Source organism: Homarus americanus, unplaced genomic scaffold, assembly GCF_018991925.1.
Source record: "Homarus americanus isolate GMGI-L3 unplaced genomic scaffold, GMGI_Hamer_2.0 scaffold56333, whole genome shotgun sequence".
NCBI lineage: Eukaryota > Metazoa > Arthropoda > Malacostraca > Decapoda > Nephropidae > Homarus > Homarus americanus.
In genome coordinates, this window is record NW_024734940.1 from 4,615,884 (window position 1) to 4,639,433 (window position 23,550).

A 23,550-nucleotide genomic window follows, 5' to 3' on the forward strand; every position below is an offset into this window, starting at 1 on the left:
GTTGTTTCTTTGGGAACGTCTTATCTTTGCCTAAGGTGTTTAGTAAGCTCTGGAGTGCTGGTGGCGTGTAAGAGATTCTAATTTTGGGTTTGATGGAAAATTCATTCGTAGAACGTTGTTTATTTCCAGCATTCTATTTAGTTCATCGACATTAGACCCTGGGGCTATAATGCTATGGAGGTGTGCATGTAGCATGCTCACCATTACCTTGAAGTGATCTGTTTCACTAAGGTTTACCACCGTGACAATGGTTGACTTTGTCGCCTCCTTTACCACCTCTTTGCTTTTTCTACATATGTATGTTGATCTTTGTTCTTTTAATTTTGCTATTATGCATCCTGTTTGTATTTTATGATGGTCTTTTTAATCGGGCAGGACATGGCCTTGGTTGGGTGAGTGTGGTATACGTCTCCGTTTCTTTTGCAGTCTACACAGTGTTTATTGGTGTTATTGCACTGGGTATAAACATGTCCCTTCCTCTGTACAGTTGGAGCAGTATTTTTTATCCTTTTCTGGGCAGTTTTTTTGTAGAATGTTCTTCAAATTTGTTGCCCGTGAAGCATGTCAGGAGTCTTGTGAATTTTTCTCTCTGTTTCTTCGAAGCAAACCTTTAACACATGAGTGTAGTCTTTTATATTAATTGCCTCTACAACCTTAAGTCCTTCATTTCTGTTCTCTATATCTGTCTTCAAGAATTCTGCCGTTTCTCCACCTACTTGAGAATCAAGTTTTCTTACGAAAACTGATCTCCTGGCTTTAAGCTTATAGGGGCATGACCACACTAAGTGCATTCCTGGCAAAGATTTATTTTGCTTCCGTGGTAAACAGTTTGTCTGCATCGTTTTAATTGCGACAAATGACTTTAAATCCCTCAGTCTGGTTAAACCCCCTATTGAAGGGCACACCTAGCTTAACATATGCTAGGGTAATCACACTTGATCTATCAACAGGTTTATTTATGTCTTTTACTTTTATTCTTTGGTTAACTGTTTTTTTTACATGTAAAAGGTTATTGAAGACCCTTCTGTGTTTTACCAAAGACAACCCCCGCACAGTCGTTACTATGGGCTATGCCTGATTTTCCCCGACACCCAATGGCCACACACAATCTCACACAGGTGTGAGGTGTGCGCCACTGGAGGGGTTTCGGCACGAATGAGTAAAAAAAAAAATGCAGGTACCTCGGCCAGAGTAAGTAATAAAATATCAAAAGATGGAGAAAAAGCCCTCCAACCATGTCAGGAAGGCCAAGAAACAGCTGTCCTCCAGCAGAAGTGTGGGTCACTCACACTGCTCGTAGGGAGAACAGCTGTTGTTGGCAATCCTAAGCGTTCGCGAGGGTGTGTACACTCTAATCTTGAGTTGTGTGGAGGCGTTATCCAGGGACGATCGAGGTCGTTCACTCAATTAAGCTGGTTCTAAGAGTTGCTCTGGTTAGCGAGATCGAGGTACGGTCTGGGTCAAGTCGTGATTGGCTGTTCAAGGAAGGTGCGTTCCTGCTGCTGCCTGACACCAATTGGATATTGTCGTCGGGAGCGTTGGCTCTTGCTGCTTCTGCTGTCCGGCGAATATCTCTGGCAGAAGAGATGGGGTAGTATTGCCAGTATTTGGAGAGCTAGTGGGCTAGGGAAATGTCGAGAATATAGTTATGTGTGAAGCGTGTCATATCCCTGATCATTTCTTTGGTGACCCTATATTTTGGCGGTTCAAAAAGGTTTGTTGGGAACCACCGGAGAATTTATGAGTAAGCATCTTTAACCTACATCTATTCCTCTTTACTCGATATGCTCATCCAACTTTATGACAGCCAGTCATTCTCATCATGTACTGTACATTTCCCCTGTTTCGTGCAACGTTTTCTGGTTCATAATTTTCAGACTGAGTGGACTCACTATTATCATTCAGAATGTCGTCTGCCAAGGTTGTCAAGACAGTATCCATTATGTTCTCATGTGATTGATCACTGCATAGTAGTTTCTGACAGCTGTTATTCCTTTTACACCCCACACATCTGTGATTATTCCTCACACACTCTCATTTAATGCAATTTTGGTTCTGGGAAGAACAAAGGGAAGGACTACTACTGCAATTACTTATACTATTACTAATTTTGCTACTATTTCTACCACTACTACTTTTATAAACGTGGCCTAAAACCTCCCCTCACAGCCACACCTTCACCACCATTTTATTGCCTTAATTTTAAATATCCCAATACAAAAGTAGCTACCCTAGTTAAGCTGCAGATCTTCGTGATATTCGGTAACTTGCCTCATGGTCAATATCTACTACTACTACTACTACTTTTTAAACATTAATTGTGGCCTCCAGTCTCCCTCAATGCCCGCATCTTCGCCACCATTTTATTGCCTTAATATTAAATATCTTAATGCAAAGATAGTCAAGCTGCAGATCTATTGCGACATTCAGTGATTGTTGCCTCTAGGAGAGAATGTCAGTCGACATCTCAACCAGGATGCAACGTAACTTCCGGGCTGCTAATTCTGTTCAGATAATACCTTTGACAGTTTTGCATAGAATTATAGGATGTTAACACAGGAGGAGTAAAGGTGCCTTGATCCACATTCTCTTCGCTTATCCCCTGTTTTCGTCATTCTCGTTCCTCTTGTGTGCAGCCTCGAGATAGGTTACGGTGACAAGTGGCCATGGGGTCAAATATCCAGACATCAAAGATGGCTCACTGTCCCCAACCCTCTTACCTGGTTACAAATCTTCTTAATCACAAATTTATCCAGTTTGTACATACCATTACTCAAATTCATGTTGACAGATTTGGTATGTTTAATGAGACTGGATTCTATAATGTTCCTACTGACAATTGAATTACAAGGTAATATTGAGGAGGCATTATCCCAGTCAATGAAATGCTTATTATCTCTCATATGAATGAACAGAGCATTGGATTCCTGGCCTGTACTAACACTATATTTATGCTGTTTAAATCTAGTTATAAGATCTTTACCCGTCTGGCCTAAGTAAAACATATTACAATCCTTGCAAGTAGAACATATTACATTCCTTGCAAGGAACCTCAATATTACCTAGCAATATTGGGAAACAATGGACCACCTTAGCTTTCGTCTTTATTCAAGATATCTACAGAGGCAACTGAATTTCAAGGACTGAGAAAGGCTTATGTACACAGGGTGACCTTACAAAACAAGAGGTCAGGTCAAAAATTTGACATAATAACATAAGAAAATAAGGAGTTTGCAATAGGCCGGTTGTCCTGAGCATGGTAGCTCCTATCGAGAGCTATAACCACTCTATATAGTCCATCAATCCATCAAGCCTCCTTTTTTAAACTTTACAGCGTCCCAGCAATTACTACAAACTTACTAAACTTGTTCCACTCATCTACCACCCTATTTGTGAATCAGTTTCTTCCTATCTCCCTCCTAAACCTAAACTTATCCAACTTAAATCCGTTGCTATGAGTCCTCTCCTGCTCGGATATTATAAGAACTTTAGATAAATCTCCTTTATTGATTCCTTTCACCCACTTAAATACTTCTATCATATCTGCCCGCACCCTTCGTCTTTTTAGGGAATTCAACTTTAGTTTCTTTAATCTATCTTGATATGGAAGGTTTCTAAGTACTGGAATCATTTTCGTCATTCTTCGCTGCACCGACCTCAGTGAATTGATATCCATTCTATAATAAGGGCACCAGAACTGAATAGCAAAATCGAGGTGCAGCGTGACTAGCGCAAGATATAATTGCAATATGACCTCCGCATTCTTATTACTTACACTTCTAGATATAAAACCTAATACTCTGTTTGCCTTATTTCGAAAATTAATGCACTGTTTTCTAGGCCGAAGGTCCGGGCTTACAAGTACCCCTAAGTCTCTTTCACAAGTCGACTTCTCAAGGTTAATGTTGTTAAAGCTGTATACATTGACAGTGTTTGTTCTTCTAATATTAAGTATGCTGCACTGCTGGTGTTGAATTTCATTTGCCATTTTTCTGACCAGTTCTGCAGTTTATGTAAACCCTCCTGTAGTGCATTTGCATCCTACCCTGAATTAATCTGCCGCCCTATTTTGGTGTCATCCGCAAACTTGCTTATGTCACTGCTGACCCCAGTATCTAGATCGTTTATGAAGATTATGAACAACAAGAGTTGGCCCAGTACTGACCCCTGGGGATCCCCACTAGTTACACAGCCCCACTCAGATTTAAAACCATCTATGCTGACCCTCTGTGTTCTATCGGTGAGCCATGATTTTATCCAATTTAAAACTTTCCCCTCGATACCATGAGCCTTAACTTTTCTCAGAAGCCTCTGATGCGGTACTCTGTCAAATGCTTTGCTAAAGTCTATGTAAATAATATCGTAATTTTCGTCATTATCTACTACCTCAAAGACGTTCCTAAAAAACGTCAGCAGATTTTTAGACAAGATTTTCCCTTTGTAAATCCATTTTGGGAGTAGCAGATTAATTTGTTTTTCTCAAAATGCAATAGGAGCATTTTGCTATAATTGATTCAAGAAATTTCCCCACAACTGACGTCAAACTAATCGGCCGGTAATTTGATGCTGATGCTCTGTCTCCCTCTTTGAATATGGATGCTACATATGCCTGTTTCCACAAGTCTGGCACAACTCCCGTTTCTAATAATTTTGTAAATAAATTTACGAGGGGTCTGCAAATTTGTTCCTTACACTCTTTCAAAACTCGAGGAAAATTTCATGCGGCTCTGGGGATTTTGTTGTTTTTAATTTAGTTATCTTCTTAAGAACATCTTCTTTTCTGATAGTGATATGCTTTAGTTTCTCTTCTTCATTTCCCGAAAATATTAGTTCCACCTCTAGTGTTTCATCGTGAATTTTTTCTGTGAAAACTGATAAGAAGTAGCTGTTTAATGCTTTGCTTTTTTCCTCACTATCATCTATCACTTCCCCTCTCTTTGACTTTAAAGGCCCCACTTTTTTCTTGAAGTTTTTCCCATATACCTGGAAAAATCCCTTGGGATTCTTCTTGGATTCTCTTGCTATCATGATTTAGTAGTCCCTCTTTGCCTTCCTTACTTTTTCTTAACATTCCCAGATAGTTCATGCCTATCTCTGAGATGCTCATCCCCTCCATTTAATTTCTTATAAATTCCTTTATTTTTTCCTAAGTCATGTTTAAGGTTTTTGGTCATCCACCTTTGTTCATTCTTATTTGACCTAATTTTTCTGTATGATATATTTTGTTCCTGTGCTTTATGTAGTATACTAGTGAATTTAGTATAGTCATGAACAATTGTTGTGTCGCTGGTGACCTAACCCATTCCCACCCGACACTGACCTGACCGTTCCCAGGTGACCTCACCTAGGTACCTTTTCAACACCTCATAATCCGCCGATCGAAAGTCTGGGACTCTGACCACATTGTCATTATTTTTCGTTTCATAATTTAGGTTAAACCTGTTTTCTCTGTGATCACTGTTCCCTAGTTCTTCCCCTAATGTGATATCTCTGATAATATTATCTTTATTTGTTAATACTAGGTCTAATATATTGTCACCTCTAGTAGGTTCTGTAATCAGTTGTTTTAAAAAATTGTCCTGTACTGCGGCTAGGTAGTCTTCAATTCATAGTCACCTATAATGGTAACCCAGTCAATATTTCTGAAGTTGAAATCCCCCATAATGCACAGGTTGTTGTATCTTGCTGCCCTACTTATTTCCTTCCATATGGGCTGAGCTGCTTCTTTCCCAAGACTTGGGAGCCTGTAAATCACTCCCCTAATTAGTTTTTCTCTTCCTTCTGCAATTTCTACCCATACAGACTCGGTTTCTATTTCACCCTTTATTGTATTACTAATACAACATTTTAATGTATCCCTGACGAAGAGTGCGACCCCTCCCCCTTCCTCTGTTCCCTGTCCTTATGAAAAAGGTTGTATCCTTCTATGTGATACTCTGATAATAAGTTCTTGCACGCCATATTCATCCAAATTTCGGTGATTGCTATGAGATCTACATTCTCGGTACATAAAACCGCTCTCAGCAAGTCTATTTTATTTCTAACCTCCCTACTGTTTGTATAGTTTACATTTAAACCTACCCTTCCCTGGTCTTGTTTTATCCCTTGTCCCGAGTAACCAATTTTACTCCGCAGGACCTGCTCGTTTTTTAACCTCACTTACCCTGACCTCTCTCTACTGGCGATATCTCCCCTTTGGAGTGACAATTTTACGCTCCAGGGATGCAGACAACGTCTTTACCCCCGCGCTACTTTTGTGTACCCCGTCACGACTGTCCAGGTAGTCGTTGCCATAGAACGGTCGCCAGTTATCAATAAATGCTCAATCATTGCTTGCACAATGTTTTTTTCCACTAATCCACACACCACCACCACGGCAAACATAAGAGGAGCTTATAAGAAAGGCCACGTAACTAGTCATGTCAAGTCAGGTCAAAAATATATGAGACCAATTAATCATCTATCCTATATCTACCTCAAATGCCTTCAAAGCATTTTTAACCTTGGGCCACTGACAAATACATTTGTGTATAGAATTTATTTCCCTTATCAAACTTGCTTCAACCAGAAGTCTTTCTGTGACACATGATTTATACACTTTTAAACTGTTTTCCCGATCTACGGGATGATTATTGTTCCTTATACAGTATGAACGAAAAGTGCACTGCTCTCAGATGCTGTTCTAATATTGTTCTTGTGCTATTTAATTTTGTGTTGCAAGGCCTTCCTAGTCTGACCAACATAATTTCCATTACAATTGCTACATAGAATGCAGTAAACATTTCCATTTACATTCAAGGTTGGGATATTCTTAATTAACATATTAGTAATAGTTGAGTCATACTGAAAACAGCATTATTGTTTAATAATTTAAGGAACTGAATTAACAGGACAAATTCATTGCGATACGGTTAGAGTCAAAATATTCTTAAATGTATGAGCTTGCCTAGTTTGAGTAGAATTTAACAAATTTTAGCCCTTTTAAAACAACTATCAACAAACAACGAAAGGTACCCAAGTTTTTGTGCAATGGACTGAATGTGTTGCAATTCTTCTTCAATAAATTTATGGTCACAAATACGCAAACATCTCAAAAACATAGCAGAAAAACTGACATTTTGGTAGACTCAAGCTGACTCTATGAAAAATGTATGAAACTGACTACCTGTGTAGGCTTTCTGTACACCTTAAATATATAGTTATGACCATTTCTCATGATAAGCTTTTTCAAGAAATGGAAGGGATCCATTTATTTTTCTTTTAATTTTGAAGGTAATACTGGGACAAGATCACTAGGCTCGTCTAAAATTTCCAGTGGATCAATGTTTCTAGGCCATAGACAAAGAACATCATCTACATATGTATACCATGGAGGAATAAAGTCACATATGTTGGGTAGCAATCTAGCCTCAAAAAACTCTATATAAAAACAGGCTGAAGGAGCAGAAAGACAATTTCCCACGCTCATGCCAAATATATGCTTGCAAGACTTTCCATTTACTCTAAAAACATTGTCTGTTACGTGTAACTCTATCAATTTGAGAAATGTATCAATTTTCAATAGTTAAATATAACAGAGGAAAATTATCTTTAAGAAATGAAAGTTGGTCAATCACTGGTACTCTAGTGAAAGCGATTTTACATCAAAACTTATTAATTCACATGGTTCATTGTGTTTTTTAGTTTAACACTTAAATCACTGCTGTTGTGTATATGCGAATTAGATATCTGGCCTGTAAGAGGGGATAGCATCCTCACCAACCTCTTGGATAATTTGTACATTTCAGGACGCTATCATTCTCCCGAATTCTGAACTAAATATGCTAGGCCTCACCATTTCCTTCAATATGTCCTGGAAATCACACATTCTTAACATAGCTAAAGATGCTTCCCGAAAGTTGGGAATGCTGTGCAGATGTCGTAGCTACTTCACTCCTGAGCAGTTGATCCAAGTATATAAGGGATTCATTCGTCCTAACTTGGAGTACTGATTTCATATCTGGGGTGACTCTTCTTCTGTCCAATTGTTAGATAGGGTGGAATCAAAGGCATTTCATCTTATAAACTCTCCTCCTTTAGTCGACAATCTCTTTTCCCTTTCTCTTCGCCGCAATGTTGCTTCACTCTCTCTCTTTTACAGGAACTTTAACAGGCAATGTTCGGTAGATTTGGCATCCTGTGTACCGCCGGCAAGGCCGTGGGCTTGTAACACACGTCTTGCCCGCGGTGCCCACCGTTTCTCTGTGGATGTCGGTGACACTAGAATAACCCGTTATAGTACGTCCTTCTTTCCTTACACAGCCAAACAATGGAATGCTCTGCCTTCTTCTGTGTTTTCTTTCTTATGCATTCTGTCTCACTTTAAAAGGCTGGTTTTCCGACATCTTCGTGGTGTAGATTAACACAGTAAAACCTTTTTCTTCTCTTTTTTAATTTCTCTCTGTTCTTATTTTGTCGCCCCCTAGACCCCGTTGTGGATCGTTCGACCTGTGCCCGGGTGGGCTAATTCCCGTAAAAAAAACAGAACCCACACAACTCACGATAAGACGTAGTGGATTATTAAGCTTTTATGTTTTGATCAATCCATACATATAAGGAAAAGTGGGATTGATTTGAGAGAACTGTTTGATGAGATCTGGGTTCTTTTTCAATAATTTCTTTAGCAAAGCCTTCCACAGAGTCCCCCACGAAAGACTAATTAGAAAGGCAGAAGCTCATGGCATCAAAGGTAACATCCTTAAATGGATTAGGGCGTGGTTACAGGACAGGAAACAGAGAGTGAGCATTAACGGCACAAAGTCCCATTGGAGCAACGTCACAAGTGGAGTTCCCCAAGGCTCAGTACTTGGACCATTATTATTTATTATATACATAAACGACATAGATATCGGCATAGACAGCAACATAAGTAAATTTGTTGATGACACTAAAATAGGACGTGTTATTTAATCTGACGAGGACTCAGCAAAACTACAGGAAGGTCTAAACAAATTTTTCGAATGGTCTGAAAAATGGCAGATGAAATTCAACGTGGACAAGTGTAAAGTACTCAGTATAGGAGATGTAAACAGGGAAACCAGATACCAGATGAACAACGATGCCATAGAGAAATCCGACTGCGAGAGAGATTTTGGAGTAATGATAAGTAGGAACCTTAAGCCAAGTAAACAATGTGTTTTTGCTCATAAACAAGGCTAATAAAGTACTTGGGTTCATACAAAGGAGTGTTAGTTACAAGACTAGCGAGGTCATCCTAAAACTCTATCTTGCTCTTGTGAGACCACACCTGGATTACGCAGTTCAGTTCTGGTCACAGTATTACAGAATGGATATAGAATCCTTGGAAAGAATTCAGAGGAGAATGACAAGACTAATCCCAGGCTTTAGGAACCTTGAGTATAGAGACAGGTTAAATCATCTTAATTTGCACTCCCTCGAGAGATGTAGAGCGAGGGGCGACCTGATAGAGGTGTATAAGTGGAAGGCAGGGCTAAACAAAGGGGACATTACAAAGGTACTCAAACTATCCAACCAGGAGCGAAATCGTAACAATGGTTTTAAATTAGACAAATTTAGATTTAGGCGTGAAATAGGTAAACACTGGTTTGGAAACAGAGTAGTGGATGAATGGAACAAGTTACCAAATATCATCATTAATTCGAATACGCTGAATTGCTTCAAACATAGGTTGGATGCTTATATGAGCAATATGGGTTGGGTGTAAACGGGACTGCCCAGTATGGGCCAATAGGCCAGCTGCAGTTTCCTCCATTCTTATGTTCTTATTTTAGAGTTAGATAACTTATTAATATTTTCCAGGGGATCTTTTCTAAGCTCACAATATGTTGCCTCTAAAGAAGTCATGAATAAAAACGAAAGCTTAGGTGCTCCATTTTTCCCCTTTCCCTGAGTGATTTTATCAATATATATATATATATATATATATATATATATATATATATATATATATATATATATTTCATTAGCCCAATAAAGCATGACTTCTACATACAATCAACACCTCAACCGCTTGATTCGAACCCGGTCACAGTCATAAGCTTGTGGGCCGTGGGTTCGAATCCTAACAAGTATATTATATATATATAAGAATCGCCGCCGCCTGGGCGGCTCATCCTCTAGGCAACGGTAGGACGCCACCCTCCGGGAGGCTCCACATTGTCTCACTGTTCAGTCCCCAAAACTTCTTCTTCCATCAATAGTTCATTAACTGTGTATGTAATTTCCACCATGTTTTTAACTACAACGGTACAGCAAATTATATTTTTTTAGCATTAAACTGTTATTATTTTATTGTCTCATCATCACTACATATAACACCACCCATCATCACTACATATAACATCATCCATCATCACTACATATAACACCATCCATCATCACCACATATAACACCATCCATCATCACTACATACAGTATAACACCACCCATCATCACTACATATAACAATATCCATCATCACTACATATAACATCACCCATCATCACTACATATAACACCATCCATCATCACTACATATAACACCATCCATCATCACTACAGATCGGAAAAGTAGTTTCCGAGATTCTCGTGCTGACACACGCACACACACACACACACAAACACACAGCCATACTTCCTTGTTATATATATATATATATATATATATATATATATATATATATATATATATATATATATATATATATATATATATATATATATATATATATATATATATATATATATATATATATATATATACATATATATATATATATATATATATATATATATATATATATATATATATATATATATATATATAAATATATATATATATATATATATATATATATATATATATATATATATATATATATATATATATATATATATATATATATATATATATATATATAGGTGGGGAGATTCGTTGAACCAGATCGACCACATGCAAGCTCTGCGGTCAGTCACGGTTCTTTGGTAAATAGGGACACCTGTTTGCTCGTCGGCCGGGTGGGTATCCACCCTGTGAGTAGCCAGCTATGTCTTCCAAACCACCATCACCACCAACCATCAACCACCAACCACCAACCATTAACCACCAACCAAGTGGGGTCTCGTGACCCTGCAAAAGGAGTACTTTGTTAACTAGTGTTAAATTCTTCTCCGCCTTATATAAACTCTGCCTGATATCGAATAAGAACTTACTTGCAACACGGAAGAACGTGCGGGAAGGGCCGAGGCCACGTGGTCGCTTTCCTTGGTGGAGCACGTATCTAGACGTCCGTCTAGGTCACTGACCGTGGCTTACTAAGGCCAGATCAACACCTGCATACTTCTCGCCTACCCCCCCCCCGCTGCTTGACGTCATCTATCCGCGTATTTCTAATAGTTTCATTGAGACACAGGTAACATATTTTGAACTGGGAAACTATCCACAATAGCTTTAAATTGTATAATTGTCCCTTAACATCATGAATCGTGTTTACATTAATTCGATAAAGTACAGTTAAATTTATATAGCCCCAGTTCAAAATGCTTCCACCCCCTGACTGAGGGCGTTGCTTGGAGGCTTTGTTTTAACTCGCCACGAGGCATGAGTGTTTCAGCCTGGCCTACTTATGTTTCTCTGTTCAGCAGATCGGTCATTTTTGTTCTAACATCTTTAAATATCATGTTAAAATTTCCGAATATTACAAGCGACCCTCCTAAAAAAAGACAGCACTGGTCTCATGTGCTGATAGGAAAAAAGTATGCATATGACTCCCCAGAGGAGACTTGCTCTACGAACTGCATCTCACACCTGCAGCACGCTTAGGCAGCATTTCTGTCCTCCAACTTCCGGCACCCCTGTTGATGCTATTTTTTTTATTTTTCCCCCTCTGACAATCGACCCCCCTAAAGGAAGACAGCACTGATCTCATGTGCTGAAAGAAACAACATAGAGCCACCTTCAAATCTTTATGATTCCAACTCACAAGCCAGCAAACTCCACTTTCTGCCTAGTCCTTGAACTTGAGAACTAGTGTCAAAAAAATTACCGACGCCAATCAAGCACTCTCCCCTTTCGCCTGGCCTTTGAACCAAGAGAACCAGTGTCAAAATATATCCCAACTCAAATCAAGCACTGTCCCCTTTTGCCTGGCCCTTGAACTTAGAGAACCAGTGTCAAAAATAATAACGACTCAAATCAAGCACTCTCACGTCTGCAGCTCCGAGCACTACAACGATCGACTCATTCCATGCCTCCGACCCTCATGCCGGCAGGCCAACCCTCTGACAATGCACAGTCAATATTATTGAGGCCCTGGCCATGACAACCATTCACATAGACCAGCTCGTGACATCCCAACCACAACCCAATACACATTCCTGACAGAGCGAGAGCCATCTCTCCTATTTTCTCTGCCCAACTCACGACTCCTCCATAACTCACCTATTCCTAGTCCCTGTTATGCTTGCTAGCTTCATCCTTGGCAGCCTGTCTACTTCTTGTCATGATGCCCACCTGTGGTGGAGGCAAGGGTGTGACAGTTGCCCCAACTTTGTCCTACAATGCTGTTCTAAATTTTGGTGTTGCATATTGACATAAAAAGACCCACGTGCAATTTTTTGAAGATTCATGCATATTTGAGTGAGCACCAGCAATTTGAAAAATAGCGATTTTGCTTATACGGCATACGAGCCTATATATGAGATTACACAACCATCATAAGGGATATTAACACAAATCATTTGCCTGCCTTAATTAAACGCTGTTATCACTAACACAAAAAAGTTAATCATTCATATTCTCTCATGGTACATTAAGGGGTTTTATCATATATTCACAAGGTATTATTTCTCAAGAGCAAGAAACCATAATTTCTGTTCGGAAGCAGATGATCGTTTGCGCTGATTAGGAATGCGAAGTCTGTCATTTTCAATTACTTGAAGGACTTCTTGAAAGCGCTCCTCATCCCTGACAACATAAAGAAAATTATGGCAAAGTTTTACACCACGCTCTGCGCCGTACAATGAAAAAAAGAAATACAACTACCCCGCAATGCCTGGAGTGTTTGAGGAGCGCCAGCAGGAGATGGCTGACTTCTTCCGTGAATCTCTAGCCCAACCATTTACATGTGGCGACTACAAGGGGCTGGTAGAGCTTTGCCTGCTGCTTGTAACTAAAGGATCTGAGCCAGTGAACTTCATGATGGTCTACCCCGGCGCAATTCACAAAGCAAGGTGGATGGCCAAACCGCTCTATACCCTCAAGATTGTTCTTTTGTCAGGCCAGATCAAAGAGCAGTTTCCCAAAGCCGAGGTTGTGACTAAAAGTCAAACCAGCTGTGTTCACAGTCGCTATTTATGTCCCATGATGGATTGTTTGCCCCGTTCCAGCAAGTGCGCCACTGAATGACTTGAATTTGGTCGAAACCTTGGCTGAATTAGCCCCATTTGATGCCACAATAGTTGACAAAGCACGTGTGGCACTCGGTAGACACACTTGGTACCTAACTGAGGAGTTGGCCCCACTGGCTTTGTTCTCGTCCCAAGTACAAGAAAGGACAAAAGAGGAGATGAGGAAGTCCCTTCTTTGCCATGAAGGCACTGAAGTTACTAAGAGAGTAGGGCTCAATCATGGGGGCTATGAAAAGCCATATCTTCCCCCTATCCCAGAAAGTGGCACTGCCCTGGTGAACCTAATTGGGCATGACTCAAGCCGGTTCTTCACCATTTAGGCATGCCCTATCAGTTTATCCACAGTCCAGCCAGTGAATGGGAAGATCATGACGACTACCTGAACATGAAACGGGTTTTGGACAAGCTTCAGGTCTTCAATGAGGCTGCAAAGCGTGGTGTAAAACTTTGCCATGACTTTCTTAATGTTGCCAGGGATGAGGAGCACTTTCAAGAAGTCCTTCAAGTAGTTCCAAATGACAGACTCCGCCTTCCTAATCAGCGCAAGCGATCATCTGTTTCCGAACAGAAATCTTGGTTTCTTGCTCTTGAGAAATAATACCTTGTGACTATATGATAAAACCCCTTAATGTACACACAGAAACCATAATATCTAGCCCACCTGGGTCGGTGCTGGAGGTTAGAACAGTGTCCTTTCTGGATGGGAGCCCACTCTAACTATCACGAGGCAACACACGCACGAGCACACACAGTCATAGCACGGCTGTACAGATGACATTATGCATAAATATTGTATATGGTATTTTATACTTTGCATTATCTTCATTATATATGAACACGAAGAAAAAATACCATAGGTTGTAGTTACGAAAGTATGAATGGAAATAAACACTTCCAAACCACCCATTGAATCCACATAACTTTTACAGCGCTTGTGTGTGTGTGTGTGCCAGACCACGATGCTTCCCATCATTCGGGTAACTATATGAAAAATCGTGTTTAATTTAACTACCATATATCTCGGCCTATATAACGGAATTTAAACCTTAAAAACATCAGCCCAAAATTAGGGGTCGTCTTAAGCACCGGATATAAAATTCTTACCACTTAAATATTGTGATTTAGCGTGTCAAGAGTGGTGATGGAAAACATCGTAAACCACTCACAAGGTCCTACCACTAATTACTTTATACTGAAACATACGTTTGGGAAACTGGATTAAAAATAAGATTACCGGTATATTAAAATAATAAAAATGCATTATAAACCTGTCTAACATACAGTAAAAGAACAATATACCGATTTAATTCTTAATGATCTAAAAATGTATCAGTCAGCTACCAGGTATAATGGTACCCTCCGCATGAAAGTTTATAAATTAAAGAAATACTTGCAGTGTGTTTAATATATTACAGTATATTGTAAATAAATAAATAAATACATCGTCGGTAAATCCATTTCAGAAATCGTGGAAAAATTTACTGCGACATTTCGTGGTTCAGTTAATAACAGAGGCTTAAGTGACGTCACTATTGTTTACTACCAGCATGGCATTTGATGACTTGAAGTGGCCTTATTTTAAATAACCAACCATAAATAAATAAAAAAAAATAAAAAATTATCAAGTAAAAAAACAATAATATACTTGCGGTGTGTTGGATATATTACATTATATAAATAAATAAACAAATAAATCAGTAATCTATTTCAGTAAGAAATATAAAATAAACAAACAGTTATGTATGTCCTTCCTCGGTAGCAGAGGTAGAAGGGAGATAAGGGAGGCTATTTATAGCCCATCTTTGTCGTCCGAAGTTGCCAGTAATGCACTATAAATAATTCATTTAAATTTAATTTTTTTAATTTTATATACAAAAACCTTAAATTACATGTGGATCAGTCACTCCTCATTTGACACACTTATTGTGTACTGACCATCCACTGGGCACGCCGTTAAGGTAACCTCGCAAGGGCAACATCGTTGTGAACACACAAGTTATGATATGAACCCTTCAGGCTTTACTATCGTTCATTATCGTATTGTATTTCATCTAGTGCTCTGCTAATACTTAGTGACTAGTCATAGTATCAATACATGACGAAGTGTTATTGGTATAATATTGTAGCTTTTACCCTAGTGTTATTGTTGCTTAAATCATGGACAGGAAGGATACATAAATTGTAATATCAGGAAGTGTATGGTTAAGCTCCAGCCACTAATTCAAGACAACGTGTCACCCCTGCAAAGATTTACACACTGTGTGTGTGTGGCCAATGTGTGTGTGTGTGTGTGTGTGTGTGTGTGTGTGTGTGTTTTACTGTAACATTAGCTTCATCCTTAGGGTAAAGATCGTGTTTCATAAGGGGTTTCTCTGTCGTCATTGTGAAGGCATCGTCCCAGAGCACGTGCTTCCATCAAAACCATGGTTCATCATATTTCCCTTCTTCGTCTTCAACTATCCATATGGCTAAGTGCTTGCTTTTTTCATTTTCTTTATTTACCAAAATAATGTGGATCATTGCTCGTTATTTAACACATACATGCACTTAGAGCATCAGGATTGTTTTGTAAGCATGACTATTGGTTGAACAAACCACAAAAACTAACACATTTATTATGCATAGCATTATGTAAACATATCTATGTGATTATTTTAGTATATAACATATATTTAATGTCTGGACAGATTCCCAAGAGTTATGCATATTAATGCATATAATTTTTATGTATATTTATGAGAGTGACATGCAAAACCTGATAAAATACCTGGACAAATTCGAGTTAGGAAAGTTGTGTGTTGGGCGTGCGTATGTTGCCACGTGAGAGTTACCTTGGGCCTCCATGTACTGCCAGGTGGGATGAATGAAATGTACATATAAAGTGTGTCCAAATGAGGTGACTGATCCACATGAATTTTATGGTTTTTTGAAATATGTAGTTAAATTAAGCACGATTTTTTCATATAATTATAGCAAAATGATGGAAGCATCATAGTCCTAGCACACACACACACACACACACAAGCGCTGTAAATTGAGTCACTGGGTTGGTTTGGAAGTGTTTATTTCGATTCATAATTTCGTAACTACAACCTATGGTATTTTTTCTTCGTGTTCATATATAATGAAGATAATGCAGAGTATAAAATGCCATATACAATACTTACACATAATGTCATCTATACAGCCGTACTATGACTGTGTGTGTTCGTGCATGTGTTGCCTCATGATAGTTAGAGTGGGCCCCCGTCCAGAAAGGACACTGTTCCAACCTCCAGCACCGACCCAGGTGGGCTAGAGATTATGGTTTCCGACTGTACCATGAGAGAATAAGAATGATTAACTTTTTTGTGATAGTGATAACAGCTTTTAATTAAGACAGGCAAATGATTTGTGTTAATATCCCTTATGATGATTGTGTAATCTCATATATAGGTGATTATACTGTATAAACAAAATCTCTATTTTTCAAATTGCTGATTTAATAATGCATGAATCTTCAAAAAATTGCATGTGGGTATTTTTTATGTCAATATACAACACTAAAACTTTGAACAGCATTGTAGGACCATTTTTTATTTTTTGGAGACAACGGTCACACCCTAGTGGAGGCCCCTCGTCTTCACTTTTGGGTTCATCCACCACTGGGTCTCCTGTGTGCCTTAGGGGTGGAGCAGTCTTCAAGTTGCTCCGGTTTTCCACTCTCGCGGCCATGTCTTCTGCCCCACTCGGCTCGATGCGGTAAAAGCCTGGCCTGGAATTGAGGACCTCGACAATGCGCCATCTCGTGTCAAACCAATGGTTTTGGAGCTTACACCGGCCTATTTTTGCATTGTTCCTCAACAAGACCTCCTGGCCTACTTCCCAGTTACTCTCGTGGGCGTTCTTTTCTCGCTTCCTTCGGTTTATTTCCTTGTGTCTCCGCACATTGATCTCCTGGCCTCCTGCAACCCCCATTGCCAATCTCTGGTCACCATCACCTACTCATCTACCGGCTGTGGGTCTACCTCCGGCCTATGGTTGAACGGCAGGTTTTGTTCTCTCTCATAAAACAGCAGGAATGGGGAAAACCCTCGTCGTGGCGTTCGGAATCTCATTGTATTGCGACACCACTGCCTGCAGATGCTTGAGCCACTTATTCTTCTCCTCCTCCTCTAGGGTGGCTAGCAGACCATGCAGGGTTCTGTTGAACTGTTCCACCATATTATTTCCCTGCGGGTGGTATGCCGACGTCCTGATCTTCTTGACACCAAATGTGGCACAAATTTGTCTGACCAGTGCACTGCCAAAATTTCTGCCCTGGTCAGTCAACAACCTCTCAGAGGCAACCACGGCTAGGAAGATTTGATTCACCAGGATCTTTACAATCGTCAAGGCTTTCTGGTCTTTGGTGGGAAAGGCCCAAGTGCATCGACTGTATACGTCAATCATTATCATAACGTTCTCTGTTCCTTGCCGCTTGTCAAGCAAGGTGAAATCTGAGGCCAGTGTCTCTAGTGGTTTGGTAGCTTCAATTGCCCCTAGATGCAGCTGGGGCTTTGGAACTTCATCTTTTGCCACACCACACCTTTCACAGCTGGCTATGTAGTCCCGCACAGTCGGTCCCATGCCTGGCCAAAAACCTTGCTCCTGCACCAGCGACAGAGTACGATTCCGCCTCTGGTGCCCAAACTCATCGTGACCGGCTCTAATCAATGCATCCTGCAACTTTGGCGGTATCGCTGGTATCTCCTTCCATAGATTCTTTCCTGAGACACGATGATCCTCCCCATACTGGCCAGATATTTTGTAAATAATATTGATTATGTGTTAAAGGAATATCCTTCCTTCCTTAGGCTTTAGTAAGCCCCTTTATAATATTTATACTGTATATACTTTTCACACATGCCAGATGCTTCTGGTGTCATTGTACCAAGGGTACCTAGTGACAGCACTAGGATCCCGCTTCCTCTATCAAGGAATAAACAATTGAAATTGAAAATTGAATTGATTCTTTCCTTCTGGTCTCCTATGCCAAACAACCCCTTCTCTTACGATCAGGCTATTGCCTAGCTCGGTACAACCTGCGGAAGTCATCATTTTGAAGCTCTACCTGTACCTCGTCCTCCGGCAGCTCTCCTGCCAACCATCTCCGCATCACTCTAACACATCTCATGCCTTCTTGCTCCCTAGGCAGCCCATCTACCCTCCACAGTTCATTTATTCCTGTCCCATTCTCTTCTACTACCTGCATAGCTGTGTACTCTTCCTCACTATCTTCCTCCTGTTCCGACGGGATCCTAGACAGAGTATCTGCCACCGTGTTGCTCTTTCCCGGTTTGTACAGTCACCCATAAAAGGCCCCGGCTTGCATAGCACACCGGGTGCAGCTTGCCGTACTTCCTCTGGGACAGCACAGCACCTAGCCCACTAAAACTTGCATCTGTCTCTAATATAAATTCCTGAGTGAAATCTGGACAGGCCAACACCAGTGACTGCGTCACCCTGTCTTTCAGCTTCGCCAAAGCCTGTTGCTGCCCTCAGGCGCTCGCCTGCCCCTCCCCCCCCTCCACATGACATCATCTATCTGCGTATTTCTAATAGTTTCCTTGGGACACACGTAACATATTTTGAACTGGGAAACTATCCACAATAGCTTTAAATTTATAATTGTCCCTTAACTTTATTAACCGTGTCTACATTAATTCTATAAAGTACATTTAAATTTCTATAGTCCTAGTTCAAAATGCTTCCACCCCCTGACTGAGGACGTTGCTTGGAAGCTTTGCTTTAACTCGCCACGAGGCATGAGTATTTCAGCCTGGCCTACTTATGTTTCCCTGTTGGGCAGATCTGTAATTTTTGTTCTAATATCTCTAAATATCACATTAAAATTTCTGAATATTACACACACACACTCATATATATAATCACAAGGAAAGAAGAAAACACGAAGTTCCCAAGTGTTTTCGTGTAATTCACATCTTCAGGGGTGAGAACAGACTAAAGAGAAGTACAAACAAAGGTGTAAATATACAGAGGAGGGTGAGACCAGGTCCACAATGGTCAAGTATTAGGTAATGACCCTACTAATCTTTAAATAGCACCGCAACGGTCGGTAGGGTCATTACCTATCCTGACCAATGTGGACCTGGTCTCACCCTTCGATATATATATATATATATATATATATATATATATATATATACTGTATATATATATCAGGTGGTGATGTGGTATTATTATTTTTATTAAAACGTTTTAACGTAATTGCGTGTGTGTGTGTAGGGAAGTATGGACAGTTCATATTATATGTGTATATCCTGGAAACAAAATTTATGACCAGAACCTGCATGTATCATTTATGTTTGTAACAGGCCTCACAAAGACCAGATGTGAGCTGGAGCCTTGGGAATGTTAGTAGGGCAGTGGCAGAATTTATACTTAACCTATGACAACCCAGCGTTATAGAATTAGTCAATGAAATGTATTTCGAGAAGCCTGGACAAACTTAATCCACCCACAATAGTTCCCAGTTCGCCAGATACTTAAACTGCTGTTCATAAGTCAATTGTTGTTTAGACCCTCTGACACTACTGACCAGAGAGAGAGAGAGAGAGAGAGAGAGAGCCTCCTCGCTAACAGTCAGAGTCCTAGCTAACGGTGAAAGTCCTAGCTAACAGTCAGAGAGAAACCTAGTTAATAAAGAGAGAGTCCCAGCTAACAGAGAGAGAGAGAGAGAGAGAGATAGAGAGAGAGAGAGTCCTCGCTAACAGAGAGAGAGAAAGAAAAATTCTGGATAACAGAGAGGGAAAGAGATCGAAAGAGAAAGTCCTAGATAACAGAGAGAGAGAGTCCTAGCTAAAAGAGAGAGAGAGAGAAAGACCTCCCCATACAGCTTATAGCTAACACAGTAAGAAGAAGAGCTTAGTATACCCTCAGCAAAGTTGTTTAATATGTCTTTAAAACGGGTGTAGTACCAGAATCGTGGAGGATAGCGAATGTAATACCGATTTTGAAGAAGGGAGATAGATGACTATCCTCTAACTACCGTCCAATCAGTTTAACATCAATTGTAGCCAAATTACCTGGAGAAGCACAAGTTGATCAATGATTCCCAACATGGCTTCACAAGCGAGCGTTCGTGTCTAACTAATATATTAGTAATCTTTTCAGCTGTTTTCGAATCACTAGATGACGGACATGACTATAATGTGGTATATCTCGACTTTAGAAAAGCCTTCGACAGAGTCCCACACGAAAGACTAATAAGAAAAGTGGAGGCTCATGGCATTGGAGGAGATATTCTAAAATGGATTAGGTCGTGGTTACAGGACAGGAAATAACGAGTGAGCATTAACGGCACTAAATCCGATTGGAGTAGCCTCACTAGTGGAGTACCCTAATAGGGTACTCCACTAGTGAGGCTACTCCAAGTACTGAGCCTTAGGGTACTACCCTAAGGCTCAGTACTTGGACCATTATTATTTATTATATACATAAATGTCATAGATATAGGCGTAGACAGCAACATAAGTAAATTTGCTGATGACACTAAAATAAAGCATGTGAATAAATCCGACGAGGACTCCGCAAAACTACAGGAAGATAAAAAAAAAAAAGAGTGATCTGAAAAATGGCAGAGGAAATTCCATGTGGACAAATGTGAAGTACTTAGTCTCGGAGATGTAAACAGAGAAACCAGTTACCAGATGAACAACGATGTTATAGAGAAATCTGACTGTGAGAAAGACTTTGGGGAGTAATGATAAGTAGGAATCTTAAGCCATGAAAACAATGTGTATTTGCTCGAAACAAGGCTAATAAAGTACTTGGGCTCATACAATGAAGTGGTAGTTACTAGACTAGCGACGTAATCCTAAAACTATATCTTGCGCTTGTGAGACCTCACTTGGATTACGCTGTTCAGTTTTCGTCACCGTATTACAGAATGGATATAGAATCCCTAGAAAGAATTCAAAGGAAAATGACAAGACTAATTCCGAGCATGAGGAACCTTGAGTACAGAGATAGGTTAAAGCATCTTAATTTGCACTCCCTCGAGAGACGTAGAGTGAGAGGTGATATGATAGAGGTGTATAAATGGAAATCAGGGATAAACAAAGGGGACATTACAAAGGTACTCAAAATATCCAACCAGGAGCGAACTCGTAACAATGGTTTTAAATTAGACAAATTTAGATTTATGTGCGAAATTGGTAAACATTGGTTTGGAAATAGACTAGTAGATGAATGAAACAAGTTAGCAAACATCATCACTAACTCAAATACGCTGGATAGCTTCAAGCATAGGTTGGATTGATATATGAGCTGTGGGGTTGGGGGTAAATGGGATTGCCCAGTATGGGCCTATAGGCCCGCTGCAGTTTCCTCTATTCTTATGTTCTTATGTTCTTAACAGTGAGAGAGGGTCCTAGCTAACAGAGAGAAAGAGAGAGTGCTAACTAAAAGAGAGAGTGCTAGCTAAAAGAGAGAAAGAGCCTCGTATATAGCTAACAAAGTGAGAGTCCTAGCTGACAAAGAGTGCCTTAACTAACAGAGAGCCTCCTAGCTAACACAATGATATAGTCCTAGCTAGAAGAGAGAGCCTCCTAGCTAACACAGTAAGATAGTCCTAGCTAGCACAGAGAGAGAGAGTCCTAGATAACATAGAAAGAACTCCATTAACACAGACAGAATCCCTTATCTAACGCAGACAGAAACCCCTAGCTAACACAGAACCTCGTAGCTACCACAGAGCCTCCTAGTTAACACAGAACCTCATAGCTAACACAGAACCTCCTAGCTAATATAGAGAGAACCTCCAAGCTAACATAGAAAACCCTCCTAGCTAACATAGACAGAACCTCCTAGCGAACACAGAGAGAACCTAGTGTGTTGAAATGTCCCCAGATTCTTGAAGTGCTCTTAGTGAGTTGAAGCGCTCTCAGTGTCATGAAGTGCTCCCAGTGTGGTGAAGTGTCCCCAGTGTCTTAAAGTGCTCCTAGTGAGTTGAAGTGCTCTCAGTCTGTTGAAGTGCTCTTAGTGTGGTGAAGTGTCTCCAGTGAGTTGAAGTGCTCTCAGTGTGTTGAAGTGATCTCACTGTGTTGAAGTGCTCTTAGTGTGGTGAAGTGCTCCCAGAATGTTGAAGTGCTCCAAGTGTGGTGAAGTGCTCCCAGAGTGTTGAAGTGCTCCTAGTGTGGTGAAGTGCTCCCAGAATGTTGAAGTGCTCCTAGTGTGGTGAAGTTATCCCAGAGTGTTGAAGTGCTCCTAGTGTGGTGAAGTGCTCCCAGTGTGGTGAAGTGTCCCCAGTGTCTTAAAGTGCTCCTAGTGAGTTGAAGTGCTCTCAGTCTGTTGAGGAGCTCCTAGTGTGGTGAAGTGTCTCCAGTGAGTTGAAGTGCTCTCAGTCTGTTGAAGAGCTTTAGTGTGGTGAGGTGCTCCCAGAGTGTTGAAGTGCTCCAAGTGCGGTGACGTGTATATAAATGAATAAAATTTACCCCCCAAAATACTGAGATACTGACTGAAGTAAATAAATACATAGAAAATACTAATGATATTACGAAACATAATAATTGATACTGATATGTGAAATAACGCTGAAAAATATGACATTGAGAATATTAAGGAATATAATAATAAGAATTGTGAGAAAGAATATGAATACAGAATCACGAGAGAAAAGATGAAGCAATAAATAAGAATGATTAAAATAATGTTATAATTTAAAAATTAATTCAAGACTCGTTTGTATATTTTTTTCGGCTTCTCTTATTTCTCTTATTCCTCTCACTTTTTCCTCTTCGTTTTTCCCTCCTCCTCCTCCTCCTCCTCCTCCTTCTCCTCTTATTCCTCTGCCTTATTTTCTTACCCCTTCTCCATCCTCAACTTCTTATTTATCCTCCTCCTCCTCGTCCTCCCTCTTATTCTCCTCCTCCTGAAGGTTCCAAGTGTTCCCTGAAGAATGCAGTGATGGGTAGGGAAACACTGGGTAACACTGAAGTCCATTTATTCGGATAGGAGAAATACAAGTGGTGACTAGCGTGTGCCATGCACGGCCCACGAAGTCAGACTGAGACTGCCTTGCCATATGGCAGCCTCGGGGCACTGTTGCCACATAACACGTGCAGTGTTGCCACGTAATTATATACATAGATGCTACTCGG